This window comes from Macrobrachium nipponense, chromosome 47 (assembly GCF_015104395.2).
Source record: "Macrobrachium nipponense isolate FS-2020 chromosome 47, ASM1510439v2, whole genome shotgun sequence".
Lineage (NCBI taxonomy): Eukaryota > Metazoa > Arthropoda > Malacostraca > Decapoda > Palaemonidae > Macrobrachium > Macrobrachium nipponense.
In genome coordinates, this window is record NC_087222.1 from 20,028,072 (window position 1) to 20,052,942 (window position 24,871).

At 42.7% G+C, this 24,871-nt stretch overlaps 1 long non-coding RNA gene and 1 pseudogene across 1 annotated transcript in view; both read right to left on the reverse strand.

Moving 5' to 3' along the window:
• LOC135204750 (zinc finger protein 665-like) overlaps positions 1–4,007 on the reverse strand; it is a 113,967-nt pseudogene extending 109,960 nt beyond the window's left edge.
• Positions 4,008–4,030: 23 nt separating this feature from the next.
• The window catches only part of LOC135204751 (uncharacterized), a 50,979-nt gene continuing 30,138 nt past the window's right edge, over positions 4,031–24,871 (reverse strand). The window contains exon 3 of the long non-coding RNA XR_010312328.1: positions 4,031–4,414. This is a non-coding gene — a long non-coding RNA (uncharacterized LOC135204751). The remainder of the gene's footprint in view (positions 4,415–24,871) is intronic.

Sequence of the window (24,871 nt, forward strand, 5' to 3'; positions counted from 1 at the left end):
AAGACAAAAGTACAACATGCCGTGTAAAAGAAGAATATCTATCCTCCATGAGTGCTCACATATGTTATGAATCTACAAGAAAAAAACTGTTTCAACATTGTGTGGAAGAATGAGATCTTTCTTGAGTTAACACATTCACTCTAAGATGAACCTAATGGAAAAAAAAAAACAAAGACTTTTTGGAAACCAAGGGCAGATACAGATACAGAATATGACCTATTTCTAGCAAGAGTTTTCACACACATTTTGAGACACCTTCATTCAAAACAGACGCAGGAGTCAAGTAAATAAAATCATGTAATAAAAACTACTTGGAAAGAGATCAAGTAAACAATTTCTGTCTAGTGTGAATTCTCTTGTCTTTTGAGAGGACTTGGTTGAGAAAAACTTCTTTGACATATAGAGCAACTATGTATATGGTTTCTCTCTGGGTTATGTTATTCTTTATTTTCAATTTATATCAGGGGTGCGATGGGCCCCAGCCTGGGGTCTATGGTTGCCAATCTATATTCCACTAGCCTTATATCCAAGGGCTCGTTTCAAGGTGTTTACCATTGCTTTGAGGGCAGCAATCTGCACCTCATTTATACTGGGCAACTTTGTATACCCTGAAGATATTTTTGCAGATTTTTCTTTAAGTCCTGTTGCTCCTACCACCAAAGGTATTTTTATTTATTTCCTTCAGTTCCCATGTGCTTTTCAGGTCATTCTTCAGGTCTTCATATTTTGTTATTTTATGCCTTTCAGCTCTATTGAGAGCAAAGTCACTGGGTACAGTCACATCTATAATCTTTGCTGTTTATTTTGTTCCAGATCACAATATCAGGTCTCATAGCACCTCCTTCTATATATCTTCCTGTTGCAATTTCCTTGTCATAAAAGATGGTTACAGCTCTATCGGAGGTGACTGGATCTGGTTCATGCGCCAACACTTTTCCTTTCATTTAATTTCTGTATACTTTGAATATTTTTGTTGTGGTGGGCTGTGTAGTGACCATCTGCAAGCAGAGTCTAGCAGGCTGATATCAGATGACTAACAATCAATCGCTGCACGAAAAAACCTACAAGGATCAATTGCTGATATGCCCCCCATTTTCTTGAAGCTGTTTGTTAGGAAGCTTCATCTTGTGCTCCTATTATCAGTCTTTCTCCATCAAAACCTAGATCTTCATTTCTTATCCATCTGAGTGACTCTTTGTTGTCTATTAAACTTTTTTCCAGTTCTTGAAATCTTCCTGCTCTTCCATTGTCTTTCCACCTTTCCATTCGAAGTCTCTCCTCTCTGTGACTGTATTTCTGCCTGTTCTTCCTGGTTATCGCTTTTGCTGGAGTCTTTTCAGTACCCTCTGTGCCTTCTATCAGATCTCCTGTGAAGTTCTTAGCCTGTTTTGTTATTGATGTTAGTTGGCTCAGGACTCCATTATGGTGTTGGGCAACCTTTTTGATGTTTTCGTCCTCAGAGCTTTTCAAGTACTGCCCTATACTTACTATTGCTGCTCTGTAGGCCTGGTTGATCTCAGTCAGGCCTAATCCACCTTCTCTGTGAGGGAGGTATATTCTGTCCATACACTGGTGTCTGTATGTGACTTTATGTAGGGTGAGAATCTTCTTGGTTTTCATATCCATCCTGCTTAACTCACCTTGTGGCCAGTCTACAATGCCAAAACCATATGTCACCACTGGTATCACTAGCTGGTTTATGGCGGTGATCTTGTTCTTTGATGCTAATTCTGACTTACATATCTTCTTTGAGCAGCTGATGTATTCTTTCTTTATCTTTTCTCTCATTTTCTTGTATTTCTGCAATGACTCCTGTGACACATTTGTAGGTTGTTGATAGACAGCAGATGGCCCTATATTTGTTAGGGAGCTCAGTCTCAGAGCTCTTAGGGAGAAAGTTGGTGCTTCCTGTTGTGAGCCACTCTGGTGATTCTTCTCATTTTACTATTCTTGAAAAGGCTTGCACTTAAGTGTGGTGTAGTGCTAGGATCTTTTTAAGCCAGACATTTGAGATCTTGCCTATTCCTGGGGTCTTGAAATGACTATATTCTTTTACTTCTGTTACTTTTTTTATGATGAAGCTTATTGGTGGCATTTGCTGTTTCTGGCTGTTCTTCTGCCTAATGGTGTCAATCCATGAATTCTCTTGGTTTTGTCTAGGGTCTTCAAACAGTGGCTTCCAAAATCTCTCTAGGTCTTCCTTGCTCGGTGGTGTTCGTACCTCCACTGTTTTTTCGTCATGTTTCTATACACAATCTTGGGATTTTGACTAAACTGTCTATTTATCTGTCTTGCTTTTACCTTCTGTTGTTTGTTTCCTATTTGTGAAGCTAGGTCCTTTATATTGGCTTGGTGTTCTGCCAGTTTTCCACTCATTTGTTCATCCCATATTCTGTATTTTTTCTTTTATTTTCCATATTTTCTTGAGCAGATTTTGTGAGTGATTTTGATCTGTCATATAGTTGGTCATTTGAAAGATCTCTGCCTTAACTGGTTTATTTTATCATGTTGTTTCTTTTTCCTCTCCAGTATGCAACCTCATATGACGTGTAAGATGTCGTTTCTGGGAAAATGCTTTCCCACATGCGTTGCACATGAATGGCTTCTCTCCAGTATGGGTGATCATATGAGATGTAAGATTTGATTTCCGGGAAAATGCTTTCCCACATTCCTTGCACATGAATGGCTTCTCTCCAGTATGGGTGATCATATGAGTTGTAAGCTTTGATTTCTGGGAAAATGCTTTCCCACATTCGTTGCATATGAATGGATTATCTCCAGTGTGGCTTCTCATATGAATTTTAAGAAGATCTGTCCTGGGAAATGCTTTCCCACATTCCTTACACATGAATGGCTTCTCTCCAGTGTGGGTTCTCATATGAATTGTAAGAATATCTTTCCTGGGAAATGCTTTCCCACATTCCTTGCACATGAATGGCTTCTCTCCAGTATGGGTGATCATATGAGTTGTAAGGTTTGATTTCTGGGAAAATGCTTTCCCACATTCCTTGCACATAAATGACTTTTCCCCAGTATGGATTCTCATGTGAAGTTTAAGACTTGGTTTCTGGGAAAATGCTTTTCCACATTCGCTGCATTTGAATGGATTCTCTCCGGTGTGGATTCTCATATGAATTGTAAGAAGATCTTTCCTGAGAAATTCTTTCCCACATTCGTTGCATATGAATTGCTTCTCTCCAGTATGCAATCTCATATGATGTGTAAGACTTGGTTTATGGCAAAATGCTTTCCTACATTCGTTACATATGAATGGCTTCTCTCCAGTGTGGATTCTCATATGAATTGTAAGACGATCTTCCCTGAGAAATGCTTTCCCACATTCCTTGCATATGAATTTCTTCTCCCCACAATGCAATCTCATATGATGTATAAGACTTGGTTTCTGGGAAAATGCTTTCCCACATTCCTTGCACATGAATGGCTTCTCTCCGGTATGGATTCTCATATGACTTGTAAGATGTGGTTTGTGAGAAAATGCTTTCCCACATTCCTTGCACATGAATGGCTTCTCTCCGGTATGGATTCTCATATGACTTGTAAGATGTGGTTTCTGGGAAAATGCTTTCCCACATTTCTTGCACATGAATGGCTTCTCTCCTGTATGGATTCTCATATGAACTATAAGATTATGTTTCATGGAAACTGCTTTCCCACAGTCATTGCATATGAATTTCTCTCTGGTAGGATTTGTGATATCATTTGTAAGATTAATTTTCTTGTAAATTGCTTTTTCACAGTCAGTGGATACAAAAGGCTTCTCTCCATTGTCACAGATCCTTCTCTCTTGTTTTACTTCGTTTTTGCAAGTTTGTGGATGTTTTTCATTCACTGTTGAATTCATTTCATATGAATATTCATCATCTTCATTAGACTCACAGAATTCCTCTGGTTCTATTTTGATGTCCATCAATGGATCCAGAGACAAAAAGTCTCCATCACTAAAGGCAGCCAAGTTGCTGTTTTCTTGAATTATGGAAGGTATGAGTAATGCAACCTTCAGTTTTCACTTTCAAAGGAAATTCTAAAGAATGTTTTGGATTCATTTTAGCCTTTTTTCCTGTCCTGCTCTGTAATGACAATGTGTTCAATTCACAACTCTTAACACACAATTGTTTACAAATAATTACTCAATAAATCTGTTAAAAATGAAGTTCAATATCTTGAAGGACTACAACCAGATTTCACTACTGATGTATGAATCTAATATTCAAAACAAATTTTACTTGTTGTTTAAATTTGTTATATATGCATACAATAATTCACTGTTGTCTCATACACTTTAAGAATTGCTATTGGTAATGTTCCATGAAGTACCATTAAACAACATGCATTTCCCAAAATCCTAATGCAAATCAAAACTGACGAAGGAAGGAAGATTCTTCTGAGGGAGAATCTGAAATCAAAGAATGCAACACAGAGTTAGGAAACATAATGCCAGAACTGAAGCAGCAAAATAATAGATCAAATTCAATTCAAGTTCCCATAGAGGTCTCAGGCCGATTAACAAAGTGTGCATTTGATAGTTCTATCCAAACATGAATACAATCCTACCAAACGTTGTCCAGACACAGCATCAAAACATTCCTTAGGCAACAATGCTAAAATAGATTAACAGTTAATATTAACGCCCACCACCTCACATCTGTAACCTTCTTAGCTTGAACATATCTTATTAACAAATCAAAAGCCAAGAATAGAAAATGTAAGAGACCAGCATAAGAGTTTTGTGGGGTAAAAGCAGGAAGGGTACAGTACACAGCAAATGCTTAATTATATGTGACCCAGCTATACATAACACCATATTACCCACAGATGCAGTAGATAATAATAAAAAATAGTAAGGGTGAATTGAGTAGTAATTTGAAGAGATATGAAAGTTTACAAATTAGTTTCACTGATTGTTATTGTTGATACAATACATGCGTAGCTATTATGACCAGCAACACTGATGACAGTCTTGGAAGGTTTGTGCTGCTACATTTCTTCAAATATGACATTTTTTTCAGTTATACAAACCAGAGTTTTTTATAAAGTAGTATCTTTCAGTGCATGTTGGAAATGGGTTAACTAGTTGTTAAGAAGAGTGAGTAGGGTAATGAACAACAACAACAACAACAACAACAACAATAATAATAATAATAATAATAATAATAATAATAATAATAATAATAATAATAATAATAATAATAATAATAATACCTTTATTCCACAATATTACAGTGGGTATTCTTACAATGTGCATTTGTAGGGGAAAGAGATCACTGTGTAGACGAGTGAGTACATGGCCAAGTGCATTTGGTTTAACATCTGAGTTCAGTGATGCAAGAGTCAAGAATTATTTCAGATTAAGCTGAGAACAATTTGATGAGGTGCATATCATGATGCAAAGTGACATATCATCTGAAGGTTGCAACGCCCAAAAACCAATTGGGAGTAGAGAAAAACTGGCTGTTTTTAATGTCAGTTTTATTTTCCTTCATGTCTGTCTTTCTGCAATATAGGAATGTAGGAAAATATCCACTGATGAACAATTCCCTTTTCTTTTCACCTGCAATACTGCCTCCATAATGTCATTATAATGATAATCGTAAAAAGGAAAAATAACAGGGAAAACAGTGTTGATAAGCACTGAGGTCTTTCCGAGAGATTCATCAGAAATTAACAAAATCGTCAGACATAATTATGACTTTCCCATCATATAATAATTTGGTGGAAAATCAGGGGATGTGTCCTGACACTGTTCTGAAAGCACAGGGACAGACTGTGATATGTCAGTTGTAGATGCATCAGTAGGTGTATATGCACGACAAGTAGGACATAGGATGAGTGGGAGGAATGGCTTTGGGGATAAGGAGACATGCCTATCAAGGTTTCTTCAGCGTCTGAAACTATGTGAAATTCATCCTGTTTTATCTTGTGCTGTAAGGCTGGTGGCATTTTTGCCATCGTTGTGTAAATGGTCATGAAAAATTTATATAGGGGATCTCTTGCTTCCTGTCCAAATTTTACCTCAATTTTTTTCCTATCAAGTGCTCTCTGTTTAACTCTCTCTTCATGATTTATTAAGATCGCTTCCGTTGAGGCCCACAGCGGGTAACAATCATTCTGATTTTTCTTTACTACTCTTGCATGAGCTGTAGGGTCAACAATACTCTCACTGCCATCATCTAATTCATCGTCGAGTCAGGGATTTTAACGTGAAGCAGTGCTAAGTTGTGGTTCCCTTCTTCGACCGAACTACTATTATCATCAAATGTCTGTACGCTCTCGTTGTCAGTCAGAGGATGATATCATGTGGATTACTGAGCAAGTTACTTCCTGTGCCACATGTGCACAGAAAACTGTGTTTCAAACACTGTGTGACACAGGTCGGAGCAGGTCTGCCCCTACGCTGTCCTGTCCTGCTTGACAATGTGTGTGTTTCCATTTAAAATAGTGAAATGCAGTTTTCTGCCTTGCTCTGTGCTGCGTTGCCTGTGTTGCCTGCATCTCAATGTGCACCCGGCCTTAGACCTCTGGTATGTCTTCTCCCTGGTTTGGGGAAGTGGGATGGTGATGTCTGTCTAGGAGCACCGGTGGGCCAGACAGCCACCTCCTCTACACAATCACTGTGCACTGCACTAATACTAAATTGACTGCCTTTTTCCATTAAGGCTTTAACAGAAGCACCAAGTTCCATCATAAAACTCGCTAAAAATTCAAACTCCTTATCCAATTCTGATTCGAGGCTGTAATGATGTTGGGATCGGGAGCAAGCGAACCTGGAATAGGAGTTAATGGCACAGAAGCAGGGGGAGAAAGGATTGAAGAAGCAACAGGAATTACAGGCAAAACAATCATGCTATCTTCTACTAATTCAGCAGCCTGACCGTCATCTAAACTAGATTTAATTTCTGCCCAAGCTATTGCTTTCCTCTTTCTGTTCATATCCATCTTGTCCTGATGGGACCTGAAAATTTACTATTGCTTGTCGTCCCATTCACAACATTCAGCACAAGTGATTTCTTTCTTGCACTCTTGACCTGTATATTTACTACATCTGGTATATGGATCATAACAAGATTTAGATAACCTGGTCTTAAAATCATCTGCACAAATCCAAACACTAGTTCTCCTAGAATCAGTCGTATTTGAAAGAATGTGCTATCACAAAACAAAACAGATAACTTCACCAAGAACTCTGAACTCATCAACACAATACACTGAAGAAGGCTGCCTAAATCCACCGATGTTCACCGGGAGACGGTAGAATACGAATTGGAGCTCTCTGCCAGGTTGTTCCCTATATAAGGGAACAACCTGGCAGAGAGCTCCAATTCGTATTCTACCGTCTCCCGGTGAACATCGGTGGATTTAGGCAGCCTTCTTCAGTGTATTGTGTTGATGAGTTCAGAGTTCTTGGTGAAGTTATCTGTTTTGTTTTGTGATAGCACATTCTTTCAAATACGACTGATTCTAGGAGAACTAGTGTTTGGATTTGTGCAGATGATTTTAAGACCAGGTTATCTAAATCTTGTTATGATCCATATACCAGATGTAGTAAATATACAGGTCAAGAGTGCAAGAAAGAAATCACTTGTGCTGAATGTTGTGAATGGGACGACAAGCAATAGTAAATTTTCAGGTCCCATCAGGACAAGATGGATATGAACAGAAAGAGGAAAGCAATAGCTTGGGCAGAAATTAAATCTAGTTTAGATGACGGTCAGGCTGCTGAATTAGTAGAAGATAGCATGATTGTTTTGCCTGTAATTCCTGTTGCTTCTTCAATCCTTTCTCCCCCTGCTTCTGTGCCATTAACTCCTATTCCAGGTTCGCTTGCTCCCGATCCCAACATCATTACAGCCTCGAATCAGAATTGGATAAGGAGTTTGAATTTTTAGCGAGTTTTATGATGGAACTTGGTGCTTCTGTTAAAGCCTTAATGGAAAAAGGCAGTCAATTTAGTATTAGTGCAGTGCACAGTGATTGTGTAGAGGAGGTGGCTGTCTGGCCCACCGGTGCTCCTAGACAGACATCACCATCCCAGTAGTGGACGGGCATTCCAGCTACACCGTAACCAACACTAGCGCTACCATAGATTTTCAACTGTTAGGTTGCCATAGGTAGGAAGCTCCTAGCTGTATAATTAATGGGTAAGTTCCATGTAAAAAGCAGAGGTTTTGGTGAGCAGTATGGAAGATTGAGGCAGAAAAGTAATACAAAAAAGAAGAGGCTCTATTATAAAACAGGAGGAGAAGTTTAAATATCACAATTTTTAAAAGTAAATTGTATTTTTCCTAACTATACAAACCAGAGGTCCTTTACGTAAGGAATTACTTCCTCAGTATGCTAGAGATTGGTTGTAAGAGAATAACAACAATGTAGTTAGGCAGTAACTGCTTGTTCCCTAGTTGGGAGTCCCGCCCGACCAGATGTAAACATTCCACTTTGCTTTAGGCCCAGGGACAGATTAAGGGGTGGCATGAGGAGGGCATAAATGTGAAAGGACCTCAGGTTTGTGTAGCTAGGAAAATTACAATTTACTTTTAAAATTTGTGATTTGTTCATACACATAATGCAAACCATCGGTCCTTTACATAAGGAAGACTCACTGATTGGTGGGAGGAAACTGATAGAGTCTTGTGAACAGACTGGTGTTCGCCCAACCAAGATTCCCAAACAGGTCATAAGACCAAGGGAGTGGGGGGAGGGGGGGAATCTTGCCTCTGTCCAATTGATCTAAGTATGAGAACTGCGAGACCAGTGGCCAGACCTCTGGACCAATTCATAAGAGGGAGACAAGCGTAGCCTCTTATGAATAGCAAACAAGAACTTATAGTCGGAAGCAAGAAGACAAATATACAAGTATTGGGTTTGTCTTATGAAAATGTCCTCTTTCCCCCTTGTTTGTTAGGGAAGAGATGGATATTTGCTTCTATACCCTAATGAAAGGGGAAGAATGGAGCTTAGTAATATAGCTTACTTACATCAACCACCCTTTCCAGCATGTGACGACCGCAGCTTTCTGTCCGAAGAGAAGCCAGTCACACTCTCATTCACACCCATTCACATGGTTACACAAGGCAAGATGCTACTTTGTCCAGTTAGAGGAGCTGGGTAAGCTACACAACTTGTTGAGCAGCCACCACTGGTCCCAAGGAAAAGGTATCCAAGGACCTATGAGCAATATCCCGAAGGTAGAAGGAGGTGAATGTGGTCTGGTTGGATGAAACCCCTACTTTCAGTACCTGTGGAACCAACAGGTTCTTGCATGGGCTCTCAGACGAAAGGTACCAGTGTTGAACCTACCTTCGGAGGAGTACGCTTTCCTGATCACTTCACGAAGCCAAAAAGAGATAGTGTTTTTGGACATCTCTTTCTTGGTCAAGCTGGTACTAACAAAGAGGAGTCGACACTTAGGCCGGAGATGCTAAGTTCTCTTCAGATAGCGCCGTAGCACTCTAATGGGACAAAGTAGCATCTGGTCTGGGTCATTACCACAAAATTCTTCTAGGGAGGGGATCGTAAAGGACTCGAATCTAAAAAATCTGGGACGAAATCGAGTTTAAGAGATTCCCATCCCCTCGAGTGTTTAACATTGTAAGAGAGACCATGAAACTCAATTACTCACTTCGTCAAACCAGGGCCAGCAAAAAGATGGTCTTAAGGATCAGATCCCTGTCTGACAACTCTCGAAGAGGCTCTTAGGGTTCACGAGTCAAGCTCCTTAAGACAAGAGTCACATCCCACTCAGGGGGTCTGAGTTCTCTGTGTGGGCAAGATCTCTCGAAGCTCCTCATAAGAAGAGATATTTCCATAGAAGAGGAAGAATGCACACATTGCAGTTTCAGGATCAAGGTCAAGGCAGACATGTAGCCCTTAACTGCAGAGACAGAGAGGGACTTCTCTCAGTGAAGAAAGACTAGGAAATCCACGATCTGTTGAAAAGTGGCTTGTTCCCTGGTACAATTCTGCAGGGGACTGTCTGCAGTATCCCGCCATCTCTTTTGCTGCTAGGCAAGAAAAGGGATTTTGACAAAGGAAAAATCTATTTCTGGGTGAAGACCTGTGTCGCCCAGTGAAATGTTCCTATAACACTCATTTCCAGGTATAAATAAATGCTAAATATACCAGAGAAAAAGCCATATGGAATGCCAGAGTTACTACCTCTGGAACGATCACCCTCATAGGTATAGCATCAGGGGCAAGTGGAAGCCACTATCACAAATACTTTGCCAATTAGGTCTCTCCTCTCTCAAAATCCCCCGCTAGAGAGGTGCCGTTACAATGGCTACCTTCCGCTCGTCACTACTACCTCTGCCAAGAACCCTCATTCCTGAAATACGCACCCAAGCTTGGGCCAGCTAAAGGGTGGGGAAAGGAAAAGAAAGGGATGGGTTCACTGGGCGACACAGGTCTTCACCCAGAAATAGATTTTTCCTTTGTCAAAATCCCTTTTCTGGGATCGACCTGTGTCGCCCAGTGAAATAGTAACAAAGAATTGGCCATACAAGCTTGGTAAATTGAGAGTAAAACAAAAAAATTTTATTTGAAATAAAATTTTCTTACAATTATTGTTTTAATGATCCAAGTTAAGGATAACAAAATACAAGGAGTAAACGTATAATAATATATGACCAAATTCATACCATCACCAGTAAAAATAAGAACAGGTAATGAATATAATAACACATGAAATAATGAACTATGTACAAGTACAGGAGTGGGTTGATAAGCAATCCCGTCCGTAACAAAAAGGCAAAAAGGCAGGGAATACAAGCGAGGCAGGTAGGTGAGAGGGAGTACCAAAAGGTAATTAACCCTCTTACGCCGAAGTCCTAAAAATCAAAACCTCTCCCATATGCCGGCGCCGGTTTGGAGTGAGAGCGGAAGCGGAAAGAATAATTTTTTCAAAAAATCACAGCGCACTTAGTTTTGAAGATTAAGAGTTCATTTTAGGCTCATTTTTTTGTCATTGCCTGAAGTTTAGTATGCAATCATCAGAAATGAAAAATAATATCATTATCATATGTAAATAATGCGATATATGGTAGCAAAAAAAAATAAATTCATAGATAATTGTATTCAAATCACGCTGTGCAAAAAACGGTCAAAGCTAACGAGTTACTTTTTTTTTCGTTGTATTGTACACTAAATTGCAATCATTTTGATATATAATACATAGTAAAACAATAAAAGCAACACCGGAAAAATATTATCACAAAATGATCTACGAATTCGTAACGCGCGGACGCAAAAAAATGTTATTTTCAAAAATTCACCATAATTCTAAATATTGTTCTAGAGACTTCCAATTTGTTTCAAAATTAAGACAAAGGATTGAATATTACGATACTGTAAGAATTTTAGATTAGAATTGCAGATTTCGACCATTTCGGATGAGTTAAATTTGACCGAATGTCGAAATTTTTATATATATATTTTTTTATATGCACACATTTCGGAGATGGAAAAAGCTACAACCTTTAATTATTTTTTATTGTATTTTTCATGAATTTGCGCACATTTTGATATATGAAACTCTATAAAACGGCTAATATGAAAAGAAGCAAATATTAGGATAATGTGATGTACGTATTTCGGAGACTTGCGGCCGCGAATCGGCGCACGGAGTGAAGGTAAATATATTTTTCAAAAATTCACCATAAATCACAATATTGTTCTAGAGACTTCAAATTTGTTTCAAAATGAAGAAAAATGACGGAATGTTACTAGGCCGTAAGAGTTTTAGCTTACAATTGCGTTTTTCAACTATTTCAGTAGAGTCAAATTTGACCGAACGTGGTTTTTTCTATTTATCGTGATTTATATGCAAATATTTCGAAAAAAGAGAAAAGCTACAACCTTCAATCATTTTTAGTTGTATTCTACATGAAATTGCGCACATTTTCATATATAAAACTTTATGTAACAGCTAATTTTAAATGGTGCAAACATTTCGACAATCGCACAAAAAAAATTGATTTTTTCGGAAGAGTTACCGCGCGGACGTAAGGAAAAATTTTTTTTTTTTTTTCATAAATTCACCATAAATCGAAATATTGTGCTAGAGACTTCCAAGTCGTTGCAAAATGAAGGTAAATGATTGAATATTACTAAAATATAAGAGTTTTAGCTTACAATTGCGTTTTTCGACCATTTTGGTAGAGTCAAAGTTGACCAAAAGTTGAAATTTTTGCACTTAACGTTATTTATATGAAAATATTTCGAAACTGATAAAAGCTACAACCAAGGGTTGTTTTTTTGTTGTATTGTGCATGAAATTGCGCACATTTCCATATATAAAACTTTATGTAACGGCAAATTTAAAAGGGTGCAAACATTAGGACAATCGCACGAAAAAATTTATCGGAAGAGTTATCGCATGAACGTAAGGAAAAAGTTTTTTCATAAATTCACCATAAATCGAAATATTGTGCTAGAGACGTCCAATTTGATGCAAAATTAAGGCAAATGATTGAATATTACTATAATATAAGAATTTTAGCTTACAATTGCGTTTCTCGACCATTTCGGTAGAGTCAAAGTTGACCGAAGGTTGAAATTTTTGCACTTATCATTATTTATATGAAAATATTTCAAAACTGATAAAAGCTACAATCATGAGTATTTTTTTGTTGTATTTTACATGAAATTGCGCACATTTTCATATATGATACTTCATGTAAAAGATAATTTAAAATGGTGCAAAAATTATGTCAAAGTGACAAAATAATTTTTGAGATGTGTCACTGATACTTTTTAGTGCGATAAGAAAGAAATTCGCGCTTGCGCGCCTGCGTAGCGATTGTAAACAAAACAACGCCTTGATCCGTGAACTCCCAGCATCCCCCAAGGCGTGTGATTCAAAAGTTTTCGGCTGGTAGGCCTATAAGTATTTTTCCGCGAATTTAAAAAAAAACTTTTTTGACCCGACGTATGATACGTCCAATCGGCATACGGGAGACATTTTGACTCGACGTTTAGTACGTCCAATCGGCGTAAGAGGGTTAATAGCAAAATTAACGGTAATTAATAATATACAAAATTACAAAATACATAATTAGGCTGTATCAGGGGAGACAATGTTCCCTGCAGCCACTGCAGAATATTTAAGGGCCTCTAGAGACTTTAGATAGTGGTGTTTAAATACTGTCGGGGATTTCCAACCCGTATACTTTTTGAGATCATCGAAGCTCATATGATGAAAATAATTAATTGAGGTAGCCACTGCTCGGATATCATGGACCTGAGGAACTGAATCCGGATTAGCTTGTTTAATAAAATAAAGAATTTGTTGTCTGATGGCCTTCAAGGAAATGGTTCCACCATTCTCTCTAATAAAAAGAAGACCTGAAGACCTATTAGAAGTTCTGTCAAGATAAGATTTTAATGTAATAACTGGACATAATGATGGGTCCTGTGGAAGAGGGACAATCTTCCATGGAGACCATCTTTTCTGTGGGTCTTCATTCTTTGCCAAGAATTTCAAAACTGGAGAAAGCAGAACTTCTCCTGATGGGAGGAAATCAACATGATTTGGTTCTCTAGAGAGAGCTGACAGTTCAGATATTCTGGCACCTGAGGCCAGTCTCATTAAAAATAATGTTTTCCTGAGAAGGGTTATATATGAGCATGATCTGAAGCTAACTTGAGTACGTCATTTAAAAACCAGGAGACCATATGAGGCCGGTTTACTGGTCTCAGACGAGCACATGCTCTAGGGATAGAGAAGTACGAATCTGTTAAATCAATATTAAAGCCAAACTGAAATATCTTTCTCAAGGCGGATTTAGTCGTAGTAATGGTACTAGCAGCTAGGCCTTTTTCGAACAGAGTTCTAAAAAATAAAATTGCCAGATTCGTAGTCATTGTCTGAACATCTGATTCTTTTAGAAAGATGGCTAACTTCCTCACTGCCGAATCATACTGCTGGAGTGTCGATTCTCTTTTGTCTGATTCCACGAACAATGTGTTTAGCGGATCAATATTAGCATCTTTCTGTGCCGCAAACTTCATGAAGTCCATAAAGTTAGGACATTCAGAATTCTTGAGGAAGCTGACACAGTCGGAGTTTGTACCACCTGAGTCAACTTTGGGTTGGGAATCCGTCTGGGACGGAGTTTCAACTCTAGTAGAAGAGGAAACCAATTGCTCTTCGGCCAGTTGGGAGCTACCAGCGCTATCTGCCCTTTGAAAGATCTGAGTTTGTGTAGAACTTTCATCAAAAGGTTTATTGGCGGAAATAGGTAAATCTTCTGCCAATTGTTCCAGTCTATGGACATCGCATTTGTGGCGTGAGCCAGAGGATCCAAATTGGGAGCCACATAACATGGTAGTTTGTGGTTGGACTCCGTGGCGAACAGGTCTACCTGAAGGCCCGGTATTTGTAGGCAAATCCAATTGAATGACATTGCGTCCAAGGACCACTCCGATTCCAGCAGAGTTGTCCTGGACAGTGAATCTGCAATGACATTCCGTACTCCTGCCAGGTGAGTAGCTGACAGGTGCCAATGATGTTGCATTGCCAACGAGAAGATTGGTATCATCACCTGATTTATGTGGCTCGACTTGGAGCCTCCTCTGTTTAGGCAGTGAACTATCACTGCACTGTCCATGACTAGTCTGACATGAATATTCCTGGCTGGAGCTAGTCGTTTCAGGGTCAGGAAAATGGCCATTGCTTCTAGGATGTTGATATGGAACTGGCTGGCAAAATACTGTCAACCATGTTCCTTGAACCTTCTTGTACTGAGAATAGCCCCCCCATCCGCTCAGAGAGGCGAACGTGTGGACTACTAGAGATGGCGGGGGAAATTGGAGCGGCACTGACTTGGAAAGACTCTTGAGTGTCGTCCATGGACGACGTCTTTTCCTTAGTATCAGCGGAATCAAGGAGATTTTGTCTCTGAGTCTGCTGTTGGCTCTTTTCCGCCATACCCGATTGATGTCCTTCAGTCTGGCTTTCAACAAAAGATCTGTTATTGAAGCAAACTGAAGTGAACCTAAGACTCTTTCTCGGGTACGACGAGAAGCCCGTCTGTTCTTGAGAAATTGTCTCGTAGCTTTCGCTATCTCTTTGCACTTGGTTGGCGGAAGATAGTTTGTGCGCGGTTAGATCCCATTGAATTCCTAACCATTGAAAGCGAGATGCCGGAATGAGACAGGACTTTTTCTTGTTTATCTGGAATCCCAGATACTCTAGAAATTTTATTACTTTGGCTGTTGCCCTGCGACATTCCTTGTCGTTGGGTGCCCAAATGAGCCAGTCGTCTAGGTAAGCTACTAGCGTAACCCCCTGAGCTCTTAGTTCCTGAACTACTGTCTCTCCTAGTTTGGTGAATATTCTGGGCGCTATATTGAGCCCGAATGGCATGACCCTGAACGAGTAAGCCTGTCTTCCTAGTTTGAAGCCTAGGTAGGGAGAAAAGTTTCTCGCTATCGGGACATAATAATAAGCGTCTGTAAGATCGATAGAGGTGGTGACAACCCCACGGGGAAGTAAGGTCCGCACCTGCAAGATGGTTAGCATGCGGAACTTGTCGCATTGAATGTATGAGTTGAGACGGGACAAGTCCAGAATCACTCTTCGTTTGTCCGTGTCCTTCTTTGGCACTCTGAACAAACGTCCTTGAAATTTCAGGTGTCTGACTTTCTTTATTGCCTTCTTTTGAAGAAGGTCTTTGGCATAGTCTAGAAGGTCTGTTGTTGGAATTTGGTGGAATCTGACTGGTGGAGGAGGCCCTTCTATCCATCTCCACCCCAGACCTTTTGATACGATACTGTGGGCCCACGGACTGAAGGTCCAATGGTCCCGGAAGAGGTACAGTCTCCCGCCTACCTGGAGAGGCTCATAGACTGGATGAGGTCTTACTTCCTCTGCCTCCTCTGGAACCTCTGCCTCTGGAGAGAGCTCTGGAACCAGCTCTGTGCCGGTAAGCACCTCTTGCTCTGCTACCCCTTGCATGTCGGTTATAGCCTTGAGACGCCCCTTGCGCTTCAAACAAAGCGTTGAAGGCCGGGGACGTCACGAAAGTAGACGAACTCGAGGACTGTTGAGTTGGCTGACTCTGCAGCAACACAAATTGTTGTTGTGGTCGTGCCTTAGAGGTAGAAGGTTGACCAATCTGGGAGACGGGAACTGTCTGTGTCTGAGGGGCCTGGAAGGGCTGATACTTCCTGACCCTCTTCCTACCTGTGGGCTGCGGTCCGGAGGTCTCATAGAACTTCCTTTTGGAGAGAAGACCCCAGTGGACACGAAGGTTCTGATTAGCCCTAGCAGCCTCACTGATGATGCTGTTAACTACGTCTTCAGGAAAGAGGTTAGGTCCCAAGATTGCTGCTTTAATGAGCTTATTAGGCTCGTGTCTAATGGAAGCATTGGCAAAGACATGCTTCCTGCAGTTCCGCCTAGCAACCACAAAGTCATAAAGGTCACACTGGAAAGTCTGCAAAAGTGACTTTGTTAGAACCTGGAATACAGGTTCCTCAGAGTAGACAGAAGCCGTCAACTCCGATGTAGTAACAGAGTTGATCGACCTACTCAGTCTACACCTGGACTCAAACTCTGTCTTTACCATGGCATCCGGGATTCTGGGTAGTCGTTCGCTAAACTGAGTGGAAGCACACTCCGGATCGAGTTTGCCCACTGTGAACGTTTCTGGAGCACCCACCCAGCACTCCAGATTTCCGGGAAAGAGCAGAGAGGTAGGCTCTGTCTCTCGAAGCTGAGGCATTGGCTTCTCCATTCCGGCCTGAAGAGTTAACTCCGCGATCTTAGATTTGCAAGGGTTCAGGATGTTATCCCCCACCACGAACATGGTGTAGCAGCCCTTGTGTGGCGTCAGTTTGGTGTTGGGGCACTCCCATTCCAAAAGGGTGCGGACCCATGCCGACTGTGTCTGGTCCCAAGGATAAATTATAGTTTCCTTTGGGAAACTGTCTACCCTGACGAATGCTTCCTCAGCTAACTGAGTGAAGCCTGGGAAGGGAAACTGGAGGTCCGCCGGGAAGAACTCGTAATCTTCCACGGGACGGGTTCCACAGCCTTCAACCGTCAGCATGCCATCCGAAAAGGGAGCATGCAGAGCCAACCGCCATGGGTTGCTGTCCTCGAATGGCGGAAGTTTAGAAGCCTCCGGCACAATGAAGGACTGCTGTGTGCCTCCGGACTGCATAAGTCCGGCCAGCAAACTCTCCTGGACTTGTAGTCTCTGAGCCAGAGACAGGATGGACTGACCCGATGTCTCCAAGCCCGAGGCGAACTGAGAAGACATCGACTGAAACCTCGAGTCCACGATATTGCCCATCTTCTCCATGAGAAGATTAGCGAAGGCATCAGGGTCGAAGCCGGACTCCGTAGGTCTGGCTTTAGATACCTTAGCTCTCGACCCCTTAGACGGGGGAGTAGCTTTAGCCAAGGAAGCCATAGGCGTGGGAGCCAATGACGACCTGGCGGAACTCGCCGGAGTAGGTTTAGTTGGTCTGGTAGTCCTAGGCAGAGTCTTCTTTTTCAGGGCTTTCACCTTGGGGATCACGGAACCAGACCTGTCCCCAAGGTTCATGGACTTTGAGAAGCTCTGAAAAGAAGAGGAAGAAGACGGAGTTGGGCTGAAAGAAAGTGATTGTTTTTAGAGGATCTAGATCTAAAACTACCTGCCTCACTTACTTCCCTACCTTTCCTGCATGTTGACGGTCATAGGTTCATGATGGATACTAATGGCCACCACCTCTTCCGCCACCTCCTCACACAAGCCCTCTTGTACAGTAACGAATAAAGCTCCTCCGACAGTACATAGGGGCATCCGGCATCGATGTTCCTACCAAAACCTCCAACCCAGACCCTTAGGGTTGCCAACAAGGAGACTTTGAGCACCTGAAGAGTCTGTAAGAGAAGACAAAATTAGATCCTCCAGTGGCGGAACGTGCCTTATTTTCAAATATATATATAAGGATATATCATAAAAATAGAGAACATTACCAAGGTGAGGATGGTACCTACCGACTCATCAGTCACATTCTCAAACAAGGAGTAGCAAACTTCACAGCCGTCCGGGTGCCAGACCAAGAGGTTATCGACCTCCACAGCACAGCTGGCATGAGATCGACAGACCTCAGGACCACACGGTTGTGAAACCGGAGTCGCTTGTACAACCATTTGAGGACGGGAGGCCTGGTAAGGATTGAATCTCCTTGGCCTCTTCTTGGGTCTGGTTTGGTGTCCGGGGGTCTCAAACTTCCGTTTGAAGGGGAGTCCCCAATGGACCCGGAGGTTCTGGTTGGCTCTGGCTGCCTCCCGAGAGACGTTGTTAACCTCGTCTTCTGGGAACAGATTTTCTCCCCATATTGAGGATTTTACAAGCCTATTGGGTTCGTGCCTTATAAAGGCACCCGCCAGGACGTACTTCCTGCAAGCTTGCCTTGCCATCACAAAGTCGTAGAGGTCCGACTGGAAAGTCTGTAGTAGAGCTTTCGTCAGGACCCGGAACAACTGTTCGTCAGGGTATGTGGAAGCTACCAACTCCGCCGCAGTGATGGAGTTGATAGATCTTCCTAGTCTTGATCTTGCTTCAAATTCCGCCTTGATTAAATGGTCCGGAATTTTAGGCAGCTTCTCGGAGAATAGAGTGGAAGCGCAATCTGGGTCAAGTTTACCTGCTGTAAACATGGCTGGAGCTTCGTTCCAAAACTCCCTACCTGTGAGGAAGAGAAGAGAGGTAGCCTCTGTCTCTTTTAGTACTGGTGGGGGTTTGTCCTCTGCTGCTGCTTGTAAGGTTAGTTCCTCTACCTTGTCTGTACAGGGCGATGGAACATTGTCTGTGGTCACAAACATGGTGTAGGTACCCTTGTGTGGCATCATCTTAGTGTTGACGCAACCCTAGTTGGAGAGGGTGCGAAACCAAACAGCTTGGGCTTGGTCCCTATGGAAGATCACTGTCTCCTTCTGGACCTTGTCTACTCTGACTAGCACATGTTCCGCTAGTCTGACAAATCCAGGAAAAGGGAATTGGAGTCCCTCTGGGAAGAGTTCAAAGTCCTCCAACGGATGGGTTCTGCACCCTTCAATTGTTAACTTCCCAACCGAGAATGGGGCATGTAAAGCTAACCACCATGGGTTGTTCTTATCAAATGGCGGTAGTTTTGACGCATCCGGCACTGACATAGCCAGCACCGGGGATCCGGAGTGGAGAAATCCGGTCAGCATATCTTCCAGGGGCCTAATCCTCTCGGCCAGAGATGTTATTGCCTGGCCGGAGGTGTCAGAGCCCGGGGCGAGTCGTAACGACTCAAACCTCTCCTCAACCGCTTCCCTAACCTTCGACATTAGAGAGGTTAGAGAGGGTCTCATGATCGAATCCAGACTCCGTCGCCTTGGATCTGGCGGACTTGGCTCTCAATCCCTTAGGGGGGAGAGAATCCTTGGCAGCCGGCGACTTAGCACTCAACGTTGACGGCCGAGGGGCCGGAGATGACTCAGTCGCTGCTGACGGAACTGGTTTTGATCCCTTTGGAAGGGATTTCGGTCTCACTGATTTGACTTTGGGAATGACCGAGAGCGATCCTTCCCAAGTAGGGGTGGACTTCGAGAAGCCCAAGAAAGAAGAGGAAGAAGTAGAAGGAGTAGGGCTTACTTACCTCCCCACCCACTTCCTCCTCAGTGGCCATGGGTTCCAGGTGAAGGCTGATGGCCGCCACAACCTCCACCATCAAGTCCTCCTGTTCCTCCGGAAGGGGCATCATCTCCGCCCAGATGGCTTCAATGATGGGGGCGGCAACGTGCACCAGAACCGCCGTCGTAGCTGTGGCCACCTTGAACAGAAGGGAGCACAATCCTGAGTCCAGGACGTACGGCTGTCCGGCCGGCGCATTCCTCTTGCGTCATGACGGACGTCATTGGTAGTCTGTCAGAGAGGGAATCGAATTAACATTCTACTCGGGGAATAATGTCTGTAAAACTTCTTGTTATTATAACAGAATTTTCATATTGATTATGTAGCAAAGACACTTACCTGCTTATCCATGATAAGGGACACCATCTCGTAGCAGATGGTGCACGCCTCCGGATGCCAGACCATGTAGCTCTCGAGCTGCACTGCGCAATTTGCGTGGAAGCGACAGACTACATGGCCGTAGGTCTCGCCGAGGGAGGCGGAGCACCCTTGCGTCTGGCACCGGCCCTTCTGTAAGTTGAAAATCCAAAAGAGTATCAGCCTCAAGGGGAGCCGGAGCTAACTCCATCAGGAGCATGCACCTTAACCTAGTTATTGGTTCAAGACTTACTCACTAATAATTTCAACTCACTGAATGAATTAAAGAAATATTTGGGTATATCTGCCTGCTCTCGATTCCGTTCCTGGAGGGTAGATGTATGTCTAGTATGTGGGATCTGAGATCCGCCGGACCGGAGAAGAGGAAGGACCTCATTATTACGGTAGGCCGAATCAGAAGGCTATGTATTATCGTAGCTGAATACCTGACCCATCTACTGTTCCCACCGGAGTGGGAAGCGCCACAAGAATGGGAACTGAGCTACGGCAAGCTTAGTACAACACTCCGGTAGTGGATGTGAGGGTGAGTCACACTCCGTCGGTACCTTAAAGGTCCAGAGATGTCTACAGTATAGTCCCCCAAAGCTTAGCCTACTCAACGTCTCGTCTCTCATTGTCCTAAGTACTGCCGGCGGAACGGACCGAAGCGGCGGATCAGGGGAAGGTAATTCCTCTATCTGAACCTGCCTACCTCTATTGGGGGGAGCGTAACTCCTAGCCCGAGTCCGTAGCCGGGGGTGGACACCTGGAGAGAGAGACCGCCGAGCAGCGAAGCTGTACAATCCGGAGCGATGTCCGCCGGTTGGTGCGGAACTACACCGCTGTGCCGGCGTAGTTAACCCCCCCCCCCCCCCCCCCCAACTTCCACTCCTCTCTTCCCCACTTAAGTAAAAAACTCGAGTGGTTGTTCATCAAGAAGACTACTAGCACCGTGAGTTACCAACGTACGGCATAGGAAGTGGGGGAAGGGGGGGGGAGGTGGTATGTGGGGTGGTCGGTCGTGATCGTCTGGCCACCAACCCGATCAGAGATGGCCACCTATTGAAGGTTGTGTAGCCTACTACTGCAGGGGTAGTAGTCCGACTGGGCCTATGGGCCGTCGTGGTTGGTACAGCAACCAATTGGTGATCGCTCTTGACCGGGAGGACATGGCCTATTACTAAAGGCTGTATTAAAGGAGGCTAGGCCAAGACGAAACAAACCAGACCACTTAGATATAGCAATACAATAGACAATATATAATAATGATAATATATACAATCAATAATGAGGCATCAAGGAAGAGTTGCCAGGAATCTATGATTAAGGAGAATACCCAGTATGGATCTAGCTTAACCCTCCGAGATCACTACCGAACCGGACAGTTAGGCCAAATCTCCTCCAAGAGATCATGATGTGGACAGTGGCCCTCAACCAAACCTACTAAATTCAAATTTTTCTATCTAGATCGGCAGGGAGGATATGTCCAACAATGTGATAAGAGAGAGGCTCTCTATCCTTGATATCCTCCCTTCTAGCACCGTGGCACCGGCAGGGGGAGAGGCATAAAGGATACAGGGGTAGGGACACTTAGCCTACCTTCCAAGCTTAACTTAGGCTTGGTCGGATAAGCTGGGGGGGGGGGGGGGAAGCAACTCTTCCAACCTCTTCAGTGATATGAAATCAACTTGCATAATTCAACATCTATTTAGTTCGTATTAAACAATAACACATGCATGTCTCACACCGGGAGAGGGAGAAAGAAGACACTCTCTCCTCCCCCGTGAAAAATGTGATAGGCTACTAGTAGCCTAACAATTTTGCATGTACAGTATGCTACAATTACACCAAGATAGGCACGAACACGCTCATGAGAAGCTGGGGGGAGCCAGCCAAACGGCTTGGGCTTGGGGCTAGAATATAAACTAATCAACCTTTCTTTAAAACCCCAGAGGGCGTCATGAGCGTGTTAGGCCTTCCTCCGAACCAATTCGAACTTTGAATAATAATTAAGCACGTAATATAAAATACGTCACTGATGCTGTATGAATTAAAAATTTTTGATCTAAGTTAAACTTAGGGAAATAATATATACCAGAACTACACTCGTTCTGATGATGCTCCCGAAATGGCGGGTATGCCAACGGCCCTCCAATACATTTCTAAGGGGCCGAAGGCCAAAATGGGATGCACCGTAACTGTATAAGTTACGAAAACACAAATTGGAATACTCAACTTAGAAGGAGGAGGAAGTTCCGAAGTCGACATCGCTAAATTCAGAGAAAATTCCGGGAGCTTCGAAAACATGTGCACTCAACACAAAAGCTAAATACAGGAATGTAGATGGCACGCGGGTCGAGTAGTAGTAGCGAGAGCGAGGTGGGAGGAGTAACCTTTGCAACGGCTCTAGCCTTTGCAACGGCTCTTGCCGTGAGAGGGATTTTGGAAAGGAATCCTCTAATTGGCAGAAGACCTGTGAATAGTGGCTTCCACTCGCCTTGTACTTTATACCCAACACCCTTTGGGTGCTCGCCAGAGGGTGGTAACCTCAGCATACCATGCTAGCTTTTTTCTCTGGTATATTTAGGATCTATTTATACTTAGAAAAGTGAGCTACAGGACTTTTCACCGGCAGACACAGGTCGAACCCAGAAATAGATTTTTCCTTGTCAAAATCCCTTTTCTGGGCTAGACCTGTGTCGCCTATTGAAATATTAACAGAGAATTGGCCAAACAAGCTTGGCAAATAGAATGTAAACAAAGCTTCTGAAAGAAGAAATAAAATTTATTTAACTATTAATGCATTTTAATAAAGTTCCTTATCAGTAATGTTTCTTAAAATTACGACATTATAATAACAAGGGTATAAATGTACAAAATTCTGGTATGACCAAGACTATACCACCACCAAGGAGTACAATAGTAAATATATACAACACAATCTTCATCGACTATGTACAATACAGGAGTGGGTTATATGCAATCCAGTTCAGCGCAAAGGTAAAAGGTAGGGATTACAAGCGAGGCAGGTAGGAGAGAGAAAGTACTAAAAGGTAATCGTTAACAAGTAAATTTACCATTATAACTAGGCTGTATCAGGGGGAACGATGTTCCCCGCTGCCACTGTCGAATATTTAAGGGCCTCTAAAGATTCTATATAGTGGCGTTTGAATACTGTTGGAGATTTCCAACCCGTATATTTTTTAAGGTCATCGAAGTTCATATGATGAAAATAATTAACTGAGGTAGCCACTGCCCGGATATCGTGTACGTGGGGAACTGAATCCGGGTTGGCTTGTTTAATGAAATAAAGAATTTGTTGTCTGATGGCCTTCAAGGAAATGGTTCCACCATTCTCTCTAATAAATAAGGGGCCTGAAGACTTTTTAGAAGTTCTGTCCAGATAGGCTTTCAACATATTTACAGGGCATAGAGATAGATCTTGTGGAAGAGGGAAAATCTTCCACGGAGACCACCTGTTCTGTGGGACTTCGTTCTTTGCCAAGAATTTTCGATCTGGGGAGATCAGAACTTCTCCGGACGGGAGGAAATCAATATGGTTTGGTTCTCTGGAGAGAGCCGACAGTTCAGATATTCTGACTCCTGAGGCCAGACTCAGTAGGAATAATGTTTTCCTGAGAAGGGTTATATATGAGCATGATTCGTTATCAGTGTCTGAAGCTAGTCTGAGTACGTCATTTAAAAACCAGGAGACCGTGTGAGGACGGTCTACTGGTCTCAGCCTGGCACAAGCTCTCGGGATAGACGAGAAATACGAATCTGTTAAATCAATATTAAAGCCAAACTAAAATATCTTTCTCAAGGCAGATTTAGTTGTGGTAATGGTACTAGGTGCTAGACCTTTTTCAAACAGATTTCTAAAGAATGAAACTGCCAGATTCGTAGTCATTGTCTGAACCTCTGAGTCTTTTAGAAAGGTGGCTAGCTTTCTCACTGCTGAATCATACTGCCATAGCATCGATTCTCTTTTGTCTGATTCTAGGAACAGAGTGTTTAGAGGGGCAATATTGGCATCCTTTGGTGCTGCAAACTTCATGAAGTCCATAAAGTTAGGGCATTCTGAATTTTTGAGGAAGCTGACACAGTCCGAGTTTGTACTACTTGAGTCAGCCTCAGGTTGGGGATCCGCCTAGGGCGGAGTCTCAACTCTACTAGAAGAGGAAACCAATTGCTCTTTGGCCAGTTGGGAGCTACCAGCGCTATCTGTCCTTTGAAAGATCTGAGTTTGTTTAGAACTTTCATTAAAAGGTTTATTGGTGGAAATAGGCAAATCCTCTGCCAATTGTTCCAGTCTATGGACATGGCATCTGTGGCGTGAGCCAGAGGGTCCAAATTGGGAGCCACATAACACGGTAGTTTGTGGTTGGATTCCGTGGCAAACAGGTCTACTTGAAGGCCCAGAATTTGTCGGCAAATCCAATTGAATGATCTTACTTCCAGGGACCATTCTGACTCCAGCGGAATTGTTCTGGACAGTGCGTCAGCGATAACATTCCGTACTCCTGCCAGGTGAGTGGCTGACAGATGCCAATGGTTTTTCGCTGCTAGTGAAAAGACTGCCACCATCACATGATTTATGTGGCTCGACTTGGAACCTCCTCTGTTTATGCAGTGAACTATTACTGCACTGTCCAAGACTAGTCTGATGTGAATTTTCTTGGCCGGAGTTAGTCGTTTCAGGGTCAGAAATACGGCCATGGCTTCTAGTACATTGATATGAAGCTGGCAGAATGCTACCGACCATGTCCCTTGAACCTTCTCGTACTGAGAATAGCCCCCCCAACCGCTTAGTGAGGCGTCCGTGTGGACTACTAAAGATG